The following is a 19,195-nucleotide window of genomic DNA, read 5'->3' as shown; positions in this document are numbered from 1 at the left end:
GGGAGTGCACCTGGGACCTGAATAGGGCTGGGCCTTCCCTCTACAATGCTGGCTCCACCCCCTGTGGCTTGTCTGATGTCTCCGCCCTGCACAGTGAAAGGAAGTGCTCCAGAGCTGTATCTTCCCTCCCCTGTGCTGGCTCCACCTCCTGTGGGGCAGCTGATGTCTCTGCCCTGCACAGTGAAAGGAAGAGAAGAGTCATGTCAACAAAGTGCTCAGGAACTGGTTTGAACTAGGCAGAGGCCTCTCTGCCTTCAGAGAACAAAGGATTTTGGGGTAAAAATATTGGGACCCAGTCCCACAGACTTTAGATCACTTCTGGAACAAGAAACCTTTCTGCCAAGGAGAAGAACCAAGGAAGCTGCAGGAGTTGGACTGCCCCTCTCCCAGTGTGCTGTTTGCTGGGTTGGCCTGCAGTGGTTGCTTCATTGCCAAGGGAAAGGAGAAGGAACTTTGTAAGGACTTTCATCTACAGAATATTCTCCAAGGGCTTGAACTGTGCTTGCCTCCTGCTGAAGTCTCAGGGCCAAAAGACTTCACCTCCAGCTCCCTCCTGAATGTCCTTGCTGGGAATTCTGACTCCAGTCACTTGCGTGCCGCTGGGAGCTGGAAGAGCGACGCATCGAGAAGAAGAGTGTCCCGCCGCAGCTGAAATGATCCCAACGCCGGAGAAGCGTGTGTTCATCTAAGCTGCCTGCTGTCGCATCGCCGGAGAAGCGTGACGCCATCGAAAGAGCCGCCATCGCATCACCGGAGAAGCGTGTCGCAGGGCCTATCGCGGCTCTAATGTACAGAGTCGCCGCAAGGCTGCCAGGGCTTCATCGCATCGCCGCATCAAGGGCGCCATCTTCTCGCATTGCAACTGGATCGTCGCATCGTCATCGCATCGCATCAAGGCGCCATCCTTTGCACCGCAACAGGCCTGCAGGCCGAGAATCCACGCATCACCTCCGCACCGGTAAGGCTCACGACGAGTCCCCTACTCTGCGCAAGCATTGAGGAAGGACGCAACCGTTCCCCCGGGTCACGGAACCGACGCATCTCCCCTTCTGCAAGTTCTTTGTTTACTTTGCGTTACGCATCCAGGTACTTTGTTGAGAACTTTGTCGCATCTACCATCAACTGGAACTAAGAGACTTTAATCATCTTTTAAGTAATCTTAAGTGTAGTATTGTGGATTTTTGTTGTTTGTGGTCTTGTGCTAAGTCTATATAAAGAATACCTATTTTTATAAAACCTGTGTTGTGTCCATCTGTAGTGTTATCACTTTATTACTGTGTATATTCACAAATGCTTAACACACTGCCTCTGAGATAAGCCTGTCTGCTCTTCCCAAGCTACCAAGGGGTTGAGCAGGGGTTATTATGTTATGTTATGTTATGTTAATTTCGATTTATATAGCGCCAAATCACCGACAGGTCTCTTAGCGCTTGCTTTGGGAACCCGTCCTGGCTTTCCCTGCGAGATTACCCCTACTGGGCATCCCCAAGGTGAAGACCAGGCATCCCGCCGCGGGGGGGCCGTAGTGGAGATTAAGCAAGCTATTGCCCAGAGCTGCAGAGTGTGAACCCATGATTCGAGTAGGCACCGAGGCGAGAATTATCGAGTCCGTGGACATTTGGGCTCAAGACCCTGCCGCGTCGGGAATTGAACCCTGGTCCCGGGTCTGATCTCTGCATCAGGCTCTGCCTCCTCTAACCAGTGAGCCACACTTCTCCACATCCCATTATCCCCTTATCCTGACTTAGAAGTAAGGGTCCCTATTTGGACAAAGGTGAATACCATTGCCAACTAGGGGAAACAACCTTTACAACGCAACTTTTACAACGCACTACCATTACAACGAAACTTTTACAACGCAACATCCATTACAACGCATGCATTTACAACGCAACCATTACAACGCATGACACTACAACGCACACCACTACAACGCATGTCATTACAACTCAGTCATTACAACGCATACCATTACAACGCATAACATTACCATCCAACACTTACCCTACTGTTGCACCCCCTGGAGTTAGAATAGTAATTTTTACCCCTACACTATCCAACGCTTACCCTACTGTTGCACCCCCTGGAGTTAGAATAGTAACTTTTACCCCCACACTATCCAATACTTACCAAACATGCAATGTGATGTAATGCTTTGTAATGGTATGCGTTTTAAAGGTAGTATGCGTTGTAATGGAATGTGTAGTAAATTTTGTTTTTAAAATTTTGTTGAAATGGCATGCGTTGTAATGGAATGCGTTGTAATTGATGTTGCGTTGTAAAGGTATGCGTTGTAAAAGTGTGCGTTGTAACATCATACATCCCCAACTAGAGACCCCCAGATCTAACTGGTGGTCAGCGGTGAGGATTTGGACTTTGCATTTGTGTTTCATATACAGTGATTGGTGTACACTACTAGTGAGTGCAGACCAAACGCGACCACATACTTTTTTTAGAATAATTTTTGCTTGGACTGTTAGTTTTTCCTGAAGACTTCCAATTGTTACTACCATGAGTAAACCAGCATCTGTTGCATCTATGGATCTTGATTGTGAGGAAGAGAGGTTGGAAACCTACGCTGTGAAACAGCTCAAGTATCTCTGTGAGAAATTGAAAGTTGCTACACCAGGCATTTCTAAAAAGGAAGACTAGCAAAAGGCACTGAGGGCCTGGGTAGAAGCAAGAAATGCCCCATATCTTGTGGTGGTGCCTGTTGGGGATGCAAATGGGCAAATTGATGGGCCAGAATTTCCAGCCAGGGTAGGAGTGCCGTCCCCACCTGGCAGCAGCATCTCTTCCAAAGACCTGTCCCCCAGGCAGCTGGAAGACAGGGAATGAAATAGGGCACTATAACGGGCGTGGGAGAAATGGGCAGGAGGCGAGTTCTCGTTGATCTCGAGTAGAAGAACCCCCCCGGGGGGTCCGAAACCAGGTTCACTCCCAACAGAAGGGGGCCCAGACACTTTTTGAGCAGATTAATGTGGTAGGTCTGCGTCTTGGAAGGGCTTATCTGTAACTTGTAACTCGTTCTACCAATCGCCTCAATCACTTTATGGGGTCCAACCCATTCCGCTCGGAATTTCTGAGTGGAGGACGGTAGGAGAACCAAAGCCCAGTCGTCTTTCTGAAGTTGCCTCCATTTCTTTCCTCTGTCGTAGGCTACTTTCTGTCGCTTCCTGCTCTCTGCTAGGTGTGTATAGGCTAGGTCTCGTAGTTTTCCGAGTTTGGCTTTGAGACTCTGGGCGTATTCCAATGTCGTGGCGGTCTCTTCTTGGATCTCGTTTTTCCATGCCTCCTTGGTCATGTCAAGTAAAGATCGCGGCTGTCTGCCGTACAGTAGTTCAAAAGCCGATACTCCCGTGCTACTCTGTCGTTGGCCTCGGATAACATACAGCGCTAGGGGCAATATCTGGTCCCATTCGGCCCGCTGACTTCGAGCATCCTCCTGAGCGTTGTTTTCAGGGTGCGGTTATAGCGCTCGACCAGACCATCGGTTTGAGGGTGGTATACTGAGGTGCGAATCTGGTGTATGTTTAAGTTTTTACAGACCTCCATTCATGAGCTTTGAGACGAAGGGCGTGCCTTGATCCGTCAGGATCTTTTTGGGAAATCCTACTCGGCTAAACAATTCTATCATCTTCTCAGCGACTTGCTTTGAGGTGGTAGCGGTTAAGGGTAATGCCTCCGGAAAACGTGTGGCATAATCAACGACAACCAGTACGTGTTGGTATCCCTTCCTGGTCTTTGGTAGAGGCCCAATAAGGTCCATTCCCACCCTTTCGAAGGGTTTCCCTATAATGGGCAGGGGTTGTAAGGGGACGGATGGGGGTTTGGTCATGTTCTTTCTCTGGCATATACTACACTCCTTGCAGTACACCGCAGTGTCCTTATAGATTCTGGGCCAATAGAAATGCCGGAGACCGTTCTGGGTGGTCTTCTCCGCTCCGGTATGCCCTGCGACCAGATGGCTGTGCGCGAAGAATAATACCTGGTCCCTAAAGGATACAGGGACCAAGAGCTGTGCTGGTTCAATCTTGCTTTACTTGCCGATATAGCAGGTCTTTTTGTATCAGGAACCGGGGGTACCTGGCGGGGTCGTTGCCTTGGTCTTGGTGGGCTTGTTCCCACACATTGAAGAGGGTAGGATCATTAGCCTGGGCGAATCGAAAGCTCCTGTCCAACACCCAGGGTTCCGGTGACAGGAGGGCAGGGAACGGGTCTCTGGGTCGGGCTGGTCTGGGAGGGAAAACCGGGACCTGTTCTATACTCTTCTTAAACATGTGCAGGAAGCCTGGGTTGTCTGTCCCTATAATCAGGTCTTCTGGGAGGGAAGATATTATTATTATTATTATTATGCGTTCTTATATAGCGCTCGATTACCCGTAGGCATCTCGGCGCTTGCCTTGGGAACCCGTCCTGGTTTTTTCCCTGTGAGATACCCGTACTGGGCATCCCCAAAGTGAAGCCAGGCATCCCGCCACGGGGGGGCCGTAGTGGAGATTAAGCAAGCTAATGCCCAGAGCTGCAGAGTGTGAACCTGTGACTCGAGTAGGCACCGAAACGAGAATTATCGAGTCCGTGGATATTTGGGCTCAAGACCCTGCCGCGTCGAGAATTGAACCATGGTCCCAGGTCTGACCTCTGCTTCAGGGTCTGCCGCCTCTAACCAGTGAGCCACACTTCTCCACTACCAGTGAGCCACACTTCTCCACTAGATAGGGCCCTTACCCTTATTATATGTGGGTCCCCATGCAAGGGCTGTATCGGGACGTTGGCTACGGGGTAGGGCTTAACGTCTCCATGCACACACCTTATGTTCACCATCTCCCGGGGTAAGTATTGAGAAAGAGCCACATGTTGGGTCCGGATCACGGACTGTCTGCAGCCTGAGTCTAAGAGGGCCTGAATAGAGGAACCGTTCACCCTGACACTTACTCTGTAAGAGCTCCCCATCTCAGCTGAATATAACACTGCTTTGGGCAGGTACCCCACCTCCATAGGTTCGTCATGTTGTCGTCGTCTTGGACATAGCCGGGCAATGTGGCCCCAGTTGCCGCAGTCGAAACATTGGGGTCCTCAGGGCCCGGAACCCTCGGGCCTCCAGGGGCGAGGCCAGGGTGGGTCCAAAGGTCGTGTAGGTCGTTTCTCCGGCTTGGGAACAGGTTTGGTGGTTTTCTCACTGTCCCAACCGGGGTTCTTGGGCTGTGCCCGGGCGAAGGTGGCGGCCATGTCAATGGCCTGTGTAGGTGTTAAGTTGTGGTGCTGGCGAAGCCACCGCTGGGTGGCGTAGGGTAGAGCCTCTAGGTACTGCTCCAAATATATGCGATCTATGATCTCCTCTTTGGAGCTGGTGGAGGGGGTGAGCCATTTGTCAGTGGCCATTTTCAGTCTCACAAAAAGGGTTTTGGGGTTCTCTCCCGGGGAACCCCGTTCCTTCCAAAACCTCAGTCAGTACGCCTCTGCATCTAAGCCTAGATGGTCCAGTATAATTCATTTTACCTCCGTATAAGGGGTGTCTCCCGTGGGATTGGCCACTTGATAGGCGGCCTGGGCTTCGCCCACGAGGAGTGGGCCAGGAAGAAGGGCCACTTGCTGATGGGCCAGTCACATGCTCTGGCCGCTCTCTCGAAGTTCAACAAGAACGAGTCGGGATCCTACTGCCGAGCCATGGGGAATGAGTCTTTCTTCACTGCCTCCTCGGGATACTGGTTCTACCCAGGGCTGAGGGGTTTCTGGCCGCGCTGATAAGGCTTTCTTCAGGATCTCCCTGTCGGCTTGTCCTGAATTCAACTGTTGCTCCACTACCCACTCTAACCGCTCCTGGCCCTTCACCAATTGCTGTACCACTGTCTCCATCTTTTCTATACAGATGGTATCCGTGCCCGCATACTCCACCACTGTAACGGGCGCGGGAGAAATGGGCAGGAGGCGAGTTCTCGTTGAAGAGGGCTTTAATGTGGCAAACAGGTAATCGGTACAAGACTTTCGGGTAGGGACTGTTCGGCGGGGTGAGCGGCTTCGATTTGTCCTTCTACTTCTGGGCTTGCCCGTCTCGCTTCTCCGATACCCTTCAGGGCTCCTTCGGGTCGGGACTCCGTCGATGTCCGTCTTGCCTCTCGGTATAAACAAACACAGCAAGTCGTGAGGAAAGTGCCCGTTATATGTACACGTGCTCAGGGAAAAAGGAGTGAGGAAGCAAAAACCCGTGTCACACTCTCTAGACGTCCGGCAGGTGAAGGGGGTCGGTGCTCAGGGATAGGGATACCGGGATAAGGGAATACCAAGGACTACTCGGTAGAACCGCCCTTACTTCCAACCCAGCCCCTGATCTTGCTCCGTACCTGGGCTAGCCACACACCTCCCCCGGGTGTGTGGCAGGGCGGCTCGTGGGGACGTTGGCCTCCTGGCGTACCCTCCGTCTCAGGCGCCGCTTCTCCACTTCTCTCCGCTTCCTCCGTTCGTCTCCTCCTCTCCTCCGCACTCCTCGGACCGCTCTGCTCCTCTTCTTTCTCCTTCCACACGTCTACGCTCCGGGTAAACAAGCACACCGGCTTCTCTGCGTCTTCGGCATTTGACGTTCGAGCACCCTCGTGTAGACCCGCCCACTCTACAGCTGACTGGAAATTAAAGGGCCAGTGCACTTCCTCCTCGCCCAGTGAGCCCATTCCGTAATTGACATCGGGTAAGTCATTCTGTGAAGGGCAAGAAAGAAGGGGGGGATGTGTTGAGAGTCCCTGAAGGGTCCCCAAGTCTCGTTCCGGAGGAGCTCGTCGGTCTACCCCGTTACAGGCACTCAAGCTGGAGTTGGTTAAGCTTAAGATGGAGGGTCAGAGGGAAACAGAGAATAACAGGTTGTCTTTGGAAAAAGAGAGAATGAGAATGGAGCATGGAGGATGTTGAAGGAGTTAGAGATCAAGGCTAAGGGCTTAGAAATCAATCCCTCTGGTGGCAGCACACCATCTGTGCCTTCAGAAGGCAGGGTACATATCCCCAAGGATGTCATCAAAGATTTTCACAAAGGTGAAGATATTAGGCAGCGGTTTGCAGCCTATGAGATAGCACTGTTGGCCCATCGGGTCCCTGAGAAGGATTGGGGAGCAGGGTTGTGGGGCCGCTTTTTAACTGAAGGTAGGGATACTTTGTTAGACTTGCCCAGTTCTCATAGAATGTCTTTTGCCCACATGAAGGAAGCACTGATGACAAGGTATGGGTTAACTCCAGAGCTCTATAGACAGGGGTTCAGAAATTGTATGAAACTGGAGGGAACCACTTGGGTAGAATATGTGTCTTTCTTTTGCAGAGCTATGGATGGTTGGGTGAGGGGTAGCAATGTTGATAATTTTCAAGCGCTCTATGATTTGATTGCTAGGGAGCACTTTTCTGCTAATTGTTTTCGAGAGCTACGCCAGCACCTTATTGATAGCAAGTTGACTAACCCTAGGAAGCTTGCTGAGGAGGCGGACCGCTGGGTCAGTACCAGGGTCCACAAGGGTCTTGTGGGAGACTCTGCCAAAGGTGGGCAGGGTCCTCAGCAGAAGAGTGGGGGGAGACAAGGGTAAACATAGGGAGTTCCAAAAAGGTCCCCAAAGTAATTCCCAAGGGAACGAAGGTAAGGGTTCCCAGCCTCCCCCTGAAAAGAAGTCAGGACCCCCGACAGGTAAACCTGTTCATAGGGGGCCTGTTACCTGCTTTCAGTGTAAGCAGGTGGGACACCGTTGGTATGATCCCCAGTGTCCTCAGAAAGGACAGTATGTGCCACCCCGTGCACCACCCCGTCAGATGGCCGGTGTAGTCCTGGTGGATGACCATCAATGGCCATAGAGTGGAGGCTCTCCGAGACACAGGAGCAAGTGTGACAGCTGGCAAGTGCCACTTGGTCTCTGAAGAGCAGGTAGTCCCTTGTGCATTCTTCCCAGTTGTTGCCGCTGACAACACAGAGAGCCATTGCAAGGTGGCTCAAGTTCCCTTTGAGTGGGGGTAGGGGGTCTCTGGTACTCTTCAAGTGGCTGTGAGGCCATCCATGCCTGTTGATTGTCGGTTAGGCAATGATTTAGAAAACTCCCCTTGGATGAAGGTGGAGAGGAAGGCGCATTTAGAGATGTTGGGTCTGCCTGAGTGGGCATGTGTGACCACTCGGTCTATGGCAGCTAAGGGTGTTCAAGAGACCCTGGAGCCTGAAAATATGGCCCAGGGACCTGCCTTAAAGAGAAGAGGTAAGGGGCACGGGAAACCAGCCTCTATTGTTCCCACGGTCCAGGAGGAGGCAGACCTTGAGGGGGATGCCCTGGAACCCACCGGTGAGCAAGTTTCTGAACTGGGGAACCTACCTGAGCTGACCCATTGGCAGCAAGAAGGGGGTCCCTCCAGGGAGGAATTTTGTGAAGAGCAGCAGAAGTGCCCTTCTCTTGTGGGTTTGAGGCAACAGGCCACAAACCAGGCAGCAGGTGATCAGTCTCGGTCACATTGGATCTCATGAGAGAATGGTCTCCTGCATAGCGAGCCTAAGGTTGCTTAGCCTGGGTCAGCCTGTATGCTGGTGGTACCCCAGCGCTTCAGAGCCTTCCTACTAGGTTTGGCTCATGATGTTCCTTTAGCTGGTCATCTGGGGCAGAACAAGACCTTTGAAAGGCTTGCCTCCCACTGTTATTGGCCCCATATGCGGAAGAGTTCAGACACTCATTGTAGGACTTGTCAAACTTTCCAGACAAGTGGGAAGAGTGGGAGGAGGCACAAGGCCCCTCTCCAACCTTTCCCTGTGGTCAGTACCCCCTTTGAACGGGTGGGCATTGACATTGTGGGGCCACTGGACCCAAAGATAGCCATGGGCAACAGGTTTATCCTGGTCTTGGTGGACCATGCTACCCGGTACCCGGAAGCCATTCCGCTCAGGACAGTGACGGCCCCCGTGGTGGGAAGTGCACTGATGGGGATCTTCTCCCGTGTGGGGTTCCCCAGAGAATGTGTGTCTGACCGAGGTACAAACTTCATTTCTAATTATATGAAGTCTCTGTGGAAGGAGTGTGGTGTTACCTACAAGTTCACCACTCCTTACCACCCACAAGGGAATGGGCTGGTTGAAAGATTCAACCGGACCCTTAAGGGCATGATCATGGGTCTTGAAGAACCAATGAGGCGTAAGTGGAACGTCCTCTTGCCATGCCTTCTGTTTGCCTACCGAGAGGTGCCACAAAAGTCTCTAGGGTTCAGCCCCTTTGAGCTTTTCTATGGTCACCCGGTAAGAGGACCTTTAAGTCTGGTCAAGGAAGGCTGGGAGCAATCTCCCTCGAAACCTCCCCAGGATGTATATAGCTACATGCTGGCCTTCAGGAACCAGACTCGGCGTTTCAGGGATCTCGCTCAGGTGAATCTGGAAGCCAGCCAGGAAGAGATGAAGCGGTGGTACGATCAGAATGCCACTCTGATTGAGCTTCAACCTGGACAGAAAGTTTAGGTCATGGCCCCTGTGGAGCCTTGTGCGCTCCAGGACCGGTGGACCGGTCCATACGAGGTGGTGGAGCGCAAGAGTGATGTCACCTATTTGGTGAACTTGCGGTCTCCAAGGAACCCTTTGAGGGTCCTTCATGTTAACCGCCTAAGGCCCCACTTAGAAAGGTGGGCATGCTCCTAGCGACAGATGATGGAATGGAGGAGGAGACCGAGCCTCTTCCTGACCTCCTGTCTGCAGCAGAGCAGGATGGGTCAGTGGATGATGTCAGCCTCTCTGCCACACTGACCCCTGATCAGCAGCAAGATTGTTGCCAACTGTTGGGGCAATTCTCTGATCTATTTTCCTTGGTTCCTGGTGTCACCAAGTGGTGCGTCCATGATGTGGACATTATTTATTTATTTATTTAAGCTTTTATCGCGCACAGCTACCCACAGTGGGTTTCCCGGCGCCAGGGATAGACTGTAGAAGAAAGGACGGTGCAGCACCTGACTTGAGGCCACAACCAACTATTGGCTACGCTTAGTGAAAAGTAGTGTCTTCAGAGCCCTACGGAAGCGAAGTAAGTTGGTCTCTAACTTTAGTGCCAGTGGGAGGGAGTTCCAATATTTAGGGCCCAAAATAGAAAAGGAACGGCCTCCCATTTTTGTCAGCTTACATCTTGGCACTGTGAAGTTACCAGTGTCCGATGACCGTAGTGAGCGTAAGGGTCTGTAAGGTTTTACCAACCCTTGAATATAAGCTGGAGCGCTACCCTGCTTGGTCTTGAACATGTAACAGAGTGCCTTAAATTTAACACGTTCGGGGACGCTCAGCCAATGAAGGTCACGCAAGGCGGCAGCGGCTGAAGTGCGTCTAGGAACGTTCTTTAGCAGGCGCGCAGCCGCATTTTGTACAACCTGAAGCACATGTATGGTAGCTTTATCTGCGCCCAGGTAGAGAATATTGCCATAGTCCAGGCGTGATGTTACAAGTGCCTGGACTACGGTTCTGCGAGAGGAGAGAGGGAGCATCCACAGAATCTTGTGAAGCCACCGCAGCGTTGAGAAGCAAATGGCTGCAACCTTAGTGGCCTGTTGCTTCATAGTTAGCCTGTCGTCAATAATGACGCCCAGGTTACGAACTGCAGAGGATGGTGTCAGCGCATTTCCCAGTTCAATGGGCCAATGACGAGGGCCCCAGAGATGTTTGTTCCGACCCAGAATGACCACCTCGGTCTTCTCCCCATTCAGCTTGAGACAGTTTCTCCGCATCCAGTCGGCCACAAGGATGAGGCCAGACTTGAGTGCGGAGGTATTACTCTCATCTCTCCCTGATAGGGAGAAGACAATCTGGGTGTCATCTGCATAGGAGAACAAGGTTAGCCCAGCCTGTTCAACTATGGTCGCCAAGGGTTTAACATAAATATTGAATAATAAAGGGCTAAGAATTGAACCTTGGGGAACACCGCGGGTAGATGGGCAGATGGTGGAAGCTGCTTTAGGGGAAAACACTTGAAAGGTTCGGTCGCTAAGGAACGACACCACCCAGGCCAGGGCCTGGCCTGCCACACCTAGAGATTTCAGAGAGTCAATAAGGATGGAATGCGACACGGTGTCGAAGGCTGCGCTCAAATCCAGCAGGATGAGCGCCATGGTGTTTCCCTGATCAACACCGTGCCTAAGACTCTCTGTTACCCCCAGGAGGGCAGTCTCAGTAGAGTGCCGCGGCCGAAAGCCCGACTGCGAAGGATGGAGAAAAGCAGTGTTTTCGACCAGTTTGGAAAGCTGGGAATTGATATGTCTCTCCAGTATCTTCGAAAAGATAGGCAACAATGATATAGGGCGGAAATTGGCAGAGTTGGAAGAATCTGCACCCAATTTTTTCAATAAAGGTACAACCATGGCATGTTTCCAAGGTTGGGGGACGTAGGCCTCACTCAGAGAAGCGTTTAGTAGTTTGATAATAATAGGGTGTGTGAGGGAATCTAACTGTTTTAATATTTTGGCCGGGAGAGCATCCTGTGGGGAGCCCGATCGCACACTATTTAAGCAGGAGACAAAGGAGATGGCATCTAAAGGCTGCCAAGTAGTGATTACTGCATCAATGGCGGTGTTCACCGGTTCCTGGACCATATCAGGGACAATGAAAGTAGTCCCTGGGAGTGTAGTGAAATGGTCGTAGATAAGATCAACTTTATTTATAAAGTAATCTGCCAAGGATTGACACTGGGCGGCATCAAGTGCCGGGGGGGGAGGAGTAGAAATTGGCATTGGCGACAGTCCTCCTGTGAAGCACAAGGCTTAAAGAGTGACTAACAAGGTTAGGGCTTACATTAAGGAGGAAATCTCCAAGATGGTTGCTTTAGGGGTCATTGAGTCCTCCAACAGTCCTTGGGCCAGCCCAGTGGTCTTGGTTCCAAAGGCTGCCTCGCCGGGTGCCACACCTGAACTCCGGTTCTGTGTGGACTACAGAGGGCTTAATTCAGTCACCAGGACTGTTGAACACCCCATCCCCAGAGCTGATGAGCTTATTGATCGGTTAGGGGCTGCACGGTACCTCAGCACGTTTGATTTGACATCTGGGTACTGGCAGATCGCCTTGACTGATGGGGCTAAGGAGAGGTCAGCATTCTCCACACCAGATGGGCACTACCAATTCCGGGTTATGCCCTTTGACATGAAGAATGCACCTGCCACCTTTCAGAGGTTGGTAAACCAGGTGTTGGCTGGGCTGGAGGATTTCAGTGCCGCCTACCTGGATGACATTGCAGTGTTCAGCGCCAGTTGGGAAGAACACTTGCAGCACCTCTTGGAAGTGTTGATGGAGCTGCGCAAGGCAGGCCTCACGATCAAGGCAAGTAAGTGTCAGATCGGGCAGGGTTCCGTTGTGTACTTGGGTCACCAGGTAGGAAGCGGCCAGGTGGCGCCCCTACAACCCATGATTGATACCATTCTGGCATTGGAACCCCCAAAGACTCAAACACAGGTGAGAGCCTTTTTAGGACTCACGGGGTACTACAGGAGGTTTGTCAAGGGGTATGGCAACATTGTTGCACCCTTGACTGAGCTGACTTCCAGGAAGCAGCCCAAGAAAGTGAACTGGACTGACACCTGTCAGAAGGCTTTTGATGCCCTGAAGACTGCCATGTGCAGAGCACCTGTGCTTCAGGCGCCCAACTTCTCAAAAGAATTCATTGTACAGACAGACGCTTCAGAGCTTGGTGTGGGGGCTGTTCTATCACAGATTACTGAAGAGGGCTTTGACCAACCTGTAGCCTTCATCAGTAGGAGGTTACTTCCACGGGAACAGAGGTGGAGTACAATTGAGCGTGAGGCATTTGCTGTGGTCTGGGCACTGAAGAAGTTGAGACCATACTTGTTTGGGACTCACTTCCGAGTTCAGACCGACCACAGGCCCCTCAGATGGCTGATGCAGATGAGGGGTGAGAACCCAAAGTTGATGAGGTGGTCCATTTCCCTACAGGGTATGGACTTTACGGTGGAACACCGCCCTGGTATAGAACACGCCAACGCTGATGGTCTGTCCAGATTTTTCCGCCTTAGTGAAGAGAACTCCCTAGGGGAAGGGTAGGTTCTCCCCACATTTCAACTGGAGGGGACACGTGTTAGACCTGGCATCATTGGCGTAAGTCTCCCTTCCATTTTTGATGGATTGCCTCCTCTGTTTTGATATGTTTTTGCTGGATTTATGCTTTGGGCACTGTGCCACTGCTAATCAGTGCCACAGTACAAGTGCTCCCTATGTTAAATTGATATACTGATTGGATTCCATTATTGGGTTATTTGATTTATCTGTTAGTCCCTAGTACAGTGCACCATGAGTGCCCAGGGCTTGTAAATCAAATGCTGCTGGTGGGCTTGCAGCACTCGTTGTGCCACCCACAGAAGCAGCTTGTAAAGTGTGTCTCAGGCCTGCCATTGCAATGCCTGTGTGCAGTCTAGCACTGCCATGTCGACTTGGCCAAGTGCACCCACTTGCCAGTACCTAAACCTTCCCTTTGCTTCATATTAGACACTCCTATGGTAGGCCCAAGGGCAGGGTGCATTGTAAGTATAAGGTAGGACATGCTCTGATGTGTGTAGCATGTTCTAATAGTGAATTACAGCCATTTTCGTTTTTCACTATTGAAGGCTACCTGTTCTCATAAACCAGAATGGGCAGTTAAGATTGTTACATTCTTACAATCCTAACTGACTCAGGGAACATGGTATTAATTCGAATTTAGTATGCCTGAACTCAGAATAATAAAATACATCTTTTAGTAAAGTTTATTTGAATATCCTGTGTTTGCAAATACCACTTTTAGAAAGCAGGTATTTGCCTGCCTAACCATTTGAGCCTGCCTCTGCTGGTTTGTGTATTCCTTGTCTGGGTTTGTGTGTGACAGGGCTGGGAAAATTCCAGGAGACAGTCTGGGACAGCCCAGTGGTGAATAGAGAGATTTACGTCCAGATGGGAGGGGGGAGTGCACCTGGGACCTGAATAGGGCTGGGCCTTCCCTCTACAATGCTGGCTCCACCCCCTGTGGCTCGTCTGATGTCTCTGCCCTGCACAGTGAAAAGAGAAGAGGAATCCTGTAACAGAGTGCTCCAGAGCTGTATCTTCCCTCCCCTGTGCTGGCTCCACCTCCTGTGGGGCGGCTGATGTCTCTGCCCTGCACAGTGAAAGGAAGAGAAGAGTCATGTCGACAAAGTGCTCAGTAACTGGTTTGAACTAGGCAGAGGCCTCTCTGCCTTCAGAGAACAAAGGATTTTGGGGTATAAATATTGGGACCCAGTCCCACAGACTTTAGATCACTTCTGTAACAAGAAACCTTTCTGCCAAGGAGAAGAACCAAGGAAGCTGCAGGAGTTGGACTGCCCCTCTGCCAGTGTGCTGTTTGCTGGGTTAGCCTGCAGTGGTTGCTTAATTGCCAAGGGAAAGGAGAAGGAACTTTGTAAGGACTTCCATCTACAGAATATTCTCCAAGGGCTTGAACTGTGCTTCCCTATTGCTGAAGTCTCAGGGCCAAAAGACTTCACCTCCAGCTCCCTCCTGAATTTCCTTGCTGGGAATTCTGACTCCAGTCACTTGCGTGCCGCTGGGAGCTGGAAGCGCGACGCATCGAGAAGAAGTGTGTCGCCGCCGCAGCTGAAATCATCGCAACGCGGGAGAAGCGAGCCTTCGTCGCATCTCCCTGGAAGTGTTTGTTCATCGAAGCTGCCTGCTGTTGCATCGTCTGAGAAGCGTGACGCCATCGAGAGAGCCGCCATCGCATCACCGGAGAAGCCCGTCGCAGGGCCTATTGCGGCTCCAAAGTACAGAGTCGCCGCAAGGCTGCCAGGGCATCATCGCATCGCATCGCCGCATCAAGGGCGCCATCTTCTCGCATCGCAACTGGATCGTCGCATCGGCATCGCATTGCATCAAGGCGCCATCTTACGCACCGCAACAGGCCCGCAGGCCGAGAGTCTACGCATCACCTCAGCACCGGTAAGGCTCACGACGAGTCCCCTACTCTGCGCAAGCATTGAGGAAGGACACAACCGTTCCCCCGGGTCACAGAACCGACGCATCTCCCCTTCTGCAAGTCCTTTTGTTTACTTTGCGTTACGCATCCAGGTACTTTGTTGAGAACTTTGTTGCATCTACCATCAACTTGAACTAAGAGACTTTAATCATCTTTTAAGTAATCTTAAGTGTAGTATTGTGGATTTTTGTCGTTTGTGGTCTTGTGTTAAGTCTATATAAAGAATACCTATTTTAATAAAACCTGTGTTGTGTCCATCTGTAATGTTATCACTCTATCACTGTGTATATTCACAAATGCTTAACACACTGCCTCCGAGATAAGCCTGTCTGCTCGTGCCAAGCTACCAAGGGGGTGAGCAGGGGTTATTAAGGAGTGTAATCCCATTGACAATGGTGAATACCATGCCAACTAGAGACCCCCAGATCTAAAAGTTCTCTATTGACTATAGTGTCAAGCATGCATTGCTAACAAATGTTCAAATCCCAATATACTTGCAATCATTCTGAAAAGGAAAATGAGATCATATTGTCTAGGACAGTCAATACTACAAAAGGGAAAAGAAGGTCATACCAATCATATTTATACTTAGTGAACCTTATTTTATAAGCTTAAGGTAGTTTCCTTTTCTTTAAACAGGAGTGGCGGTTACCATAATCCAGTACTTTTTATCAACTTGTTTTAGAAAAGACAGTGTCCATCTTAGAAAGATACTATCACAGGCCTTTAAGTCACACCTAGCTCTAACATGTCAGTAATTTCTGCAATTATGTCTGACATAAGGATAAATGACAATATAGTGTAATCCACATCCCGGTAACAAATGGCCAAATTTCTCAAGGGTTTTCACTTTCGGATTCGGCCCATTTGCGAAAGGGAAAACGACTTTTCGGATGTATCATCCCTCTATCAGGCATTCATCCTTCCAGCCATCCTTTCAGTTACCCTTCCCTCCATCCACCCTTTCACTAATCCATCCATTCATCATTTCGATCATCCATCCATCCCCCGTTCACTCGGCCATCCTTCCTTTCACTCATTCATTCACTCATCCACCCTTTTACTCTTTCACTCATCCATCCATCCTTTCACTCATCCATCCATTCACCCTTTCCCTTATTAATCTATCCATCTGGCTATCCACCATTCCTTTCACTCACCCACCCACTCTTTCACTTATCCATCCTTACACCCATCATTTCACTCATTCATTCATCCATCCACCATTTCACTCACCCATCCATCCACCCTTTCACTCACTGACTCACTCACCCTTTCATTTTAATTATGAGCCTTAGGCTGCAAGTAGCAGACACTTGACCCATCAAAAACTCCACACCACACAGTACCTGCTAAAATTAGGGGTTCACACTGTCCCTGTCCAAACCTATCCATCCACCCATACATTTATCCTTTCAACTGCCCTTTCACTCATACATCCAGCCAATCCATCCTTTCAACCATCCATCCACCCCTTTCACTTCATCCATCCCTTCACTAATACATCCATTCACCCTTTCACCTAGCCATCCACTTTTCCACCTATTTGTCAATTCATCCACCCACACATCCATTAACCCTTTCACTAAGCTATACCCTTTCACCTATCCAGCCACCCTTTCACTCATCCAACTATTCACCCATTCATCCACCCTTCCTAAGCTCTACCCTTTCACCTATCCAGCCACCCTTTCACTCATCCAACTATTCACCCATTCATCTACTCTTCCACTCACACATCCATCCTTTCTTTCACTCACTCGCCCACCCTGTCACATTGATTAGAAGCCTTTGTCTGCTGAGCTGCAGACAGAAGAGGTCCATCAAGATGTCCACCCCTGCTGTAGCTGCTAAAGAGTGGGGTTCACAACGCCCCTGTTTGCAAAGCCAATAGCTCTTGCATTGGCAAGACCTACTGGATTTGCCAATTATTTCTTACATAAAAGCAAGTATTTGATTGGACAATCGGTTGCTGGATGTATGTTGAGTTGAAAGCCTGTGCTTACTTTACACCTACATCCTCCCTGAGAATCCTTGGGCTACTTACTCGTCTCGTAATACCACTGGCAGTCCAGTGCTGAAATGTACTTGACCGATAGTAGGCCAGCCACGGGACATGAGGAGTAAACAAACCTCAAGCACCATGGTTGGGCCAGTAATTTCTTATTGCCCCATGTCCTGTGAATGGCGTTATGACTTTGATCTTAGGGTATATTAATACGTTTCTTCCAGTTGTTGGCATAAGGATGCAGTTGGAAGATATAAGGAAAGCGAGTGCGACAGGTTTCGCTAGCAAATTTCGTTACCTTGACTAGTAGGCATTGTAATGGTGCAATGAAAGGGGGGCGATGGTAATCCACTCGGAAAAGAATTAAGGAGGCACCAAAGAAATCAAAGGAAGGAACTAATAAAGAAGAGTCTCAGGGTCGATTCCCTGAAGTGCGGAATAGATATGATCTGTCACTTGTGGGACAAGAATAGATATCTGAGACGCAACTTGGTGACAGACAAGTAACTCACAATTCATTCGTGATACCGGGTATATTGCTTTGTTAATAGTGGCTCTTGGTGACTGCATTATAGAACTGGTACTTTTACGTTGTTTACTACTTAAGGCGATTTGGAAGACATTTCTCCGCAATAGTCGATGCTATCAAAGTCGCGCACGTGCTGACACGCTCCCATCTGAACTTCTCCTGCAATCTTCCTCCAAACACGCTTCCCCGCCCCTCCACCCACCTCTGACCTCCTTGTCACCCCTGCCCCTCATTCTACAGGTCGATGTCATCCTCCTCGCGCCACGCTGTAACCCTTTCTAGAACGCGCAGGTACATTCGGCCTCCTCTCATTGGGTGGTCGGCTACTCTCCAACAACGGAGGTCACCAATTGCTTACAGGATAATTGGAACAGCGCTGCGATTGGCCGTGGTTTCGCTGGGGCCGTGAAGGTGGCCCGATGGAGGGAAGACATGCTGTACTACAGTGCGAACGGCTCTGCAGAAGAAACTACTATTGCGTCGAATCCGAGCCCAGCCGCTGATAGGTAAACAACAGGGGCGCCTGCGCGTGGCGGGAAGCGCGAGCCGCATCTCTGGGGAATGTTCCAATCTGCGCTTTGTTTACGGATCTTTACACGAGGACTTTTCGTGGGCCTGAACATACCTCTTTCGCAAACCCCCCTCCAAGGCCCACGTCAGTACCTTTCAGACATAACCACCTTCAACTTGCGCACTTGCTATGCCTGTTTCCGGCCGTCACTCTAAAGGCAGAGAAAAAGTCTCAAAATTGGTCATTCTTAACATTGATGTTATAAAGCTCACACTCTGGTTGAGAAAATAGTAGACTATGCCAGCCCCACATTCATTGCTGTTGGCCTAATTAATACACTTATATGAGTGCAGTAGTGCACCTCCCTGTACTTGCAGATGATAACCCCCCCATCGCACCATCCATCCATGGTATCCCGCTATTCGCCCGCAGGGGCGTCGCCTAATTCATGTATTAACACGGTTCTTGTCCTGTTCTGCAACTTCCATTTTACTATTAAGAATTCGGTTTACTGGCTGCTGGGGAAACTAACGAGGCATGATATATGGCGGGATTGGTAATCGCTTACTTCAAATCTCATTTCGTTTGTAATAATAATAAATGTATTGTTCATGTAGATTTGATCACCCTCTCTGCGCCGAGCAGTTGTTACCTCTGACATGATAAAATATGTACCCTCGTCCTAAATCCACAGGACTATGAGGCACGTGAACCCGCTCACCAGATCAGTTTAAATCAAAAGTGTAGGAGACAGACCAAGGCGGGGTGAAAAGTGCAGCACAGCCTCATCTGACAGTTCGCGAGAATTGTATTGGCAAAGCCAGCAGAGGCACACTAGGAATAAGATACCAGACATGACCACCCTTTACGGTCCTCTAAGCCTACTCTCTCTACCAACCTGTAAATAAACCCTCCGTGTTCTTCCACAACCCTACTGTTATAAATGTAAACCGTATTTTCCTCGGTAGAAACCGGGTTACTGCCTGTCAGTCTTTTGTCTCAAAAATGTAGGTGAAGTCAGGCGCTTCAGAGAGCAATCCCATTAAGGTCAAAATTGAATAAACACTTTTTTAGAAGAGTGATGTAGGTTGCCAAAGCAGGTAATTCCATTGAATCTAGCTAGTCATTTTGTCAGGTGCATGAATAGCAGAAGCAGGTGACACCAGCCAAATGCGGGTGGGTTGACAGGT

At 50.1% G+C, this 19,195-nt stretch overlaps 1 protein-coding gene across 3 annotated transcripts in view; it reads left to right on the top strand.

Moving 5' to 3' along the window:
• Positions 1–17,861: 17,861 nt before the first annotated feature.
• The window catches only part of STRA8 (stimulated by retinoic acid 8), a 126,162-nt gene continuing 124,828 nt past the window's right edge, over positions 17,862–19,195 (top strand). For all 3 annotated transcript variants that reach the window (XM_078653557.1, XM_078653563.1, XM_078653547.1), the window contains exon 1: positions 17,862–18,000. The gene's annotated coding sequence lies outside the window, so the exon portion shown is untranslated. The remainder of the gene's footprint in view (positions 18,001–19,195) is intronic.

Source organism: Lissotriton helveticus, chromosome 1_1, assembly GCF_964261635.1.
Source record: "Lissotriton helveticus chromosome 1_1, aLisHel1.1, whole genome shotgun sequence".
Classification (NCBI taxonomy): Eukaryota; Metazoa; Chordata; class Amphibia; order Caudata; family Salamandridae; genus Lissotriton; species Lissotriton helveticus.
The sequence above is the reverse complement of the archived record's forward strand: the minus strand, read 5'-3'. Positions and strand labels throughout refer to the sequence as shown.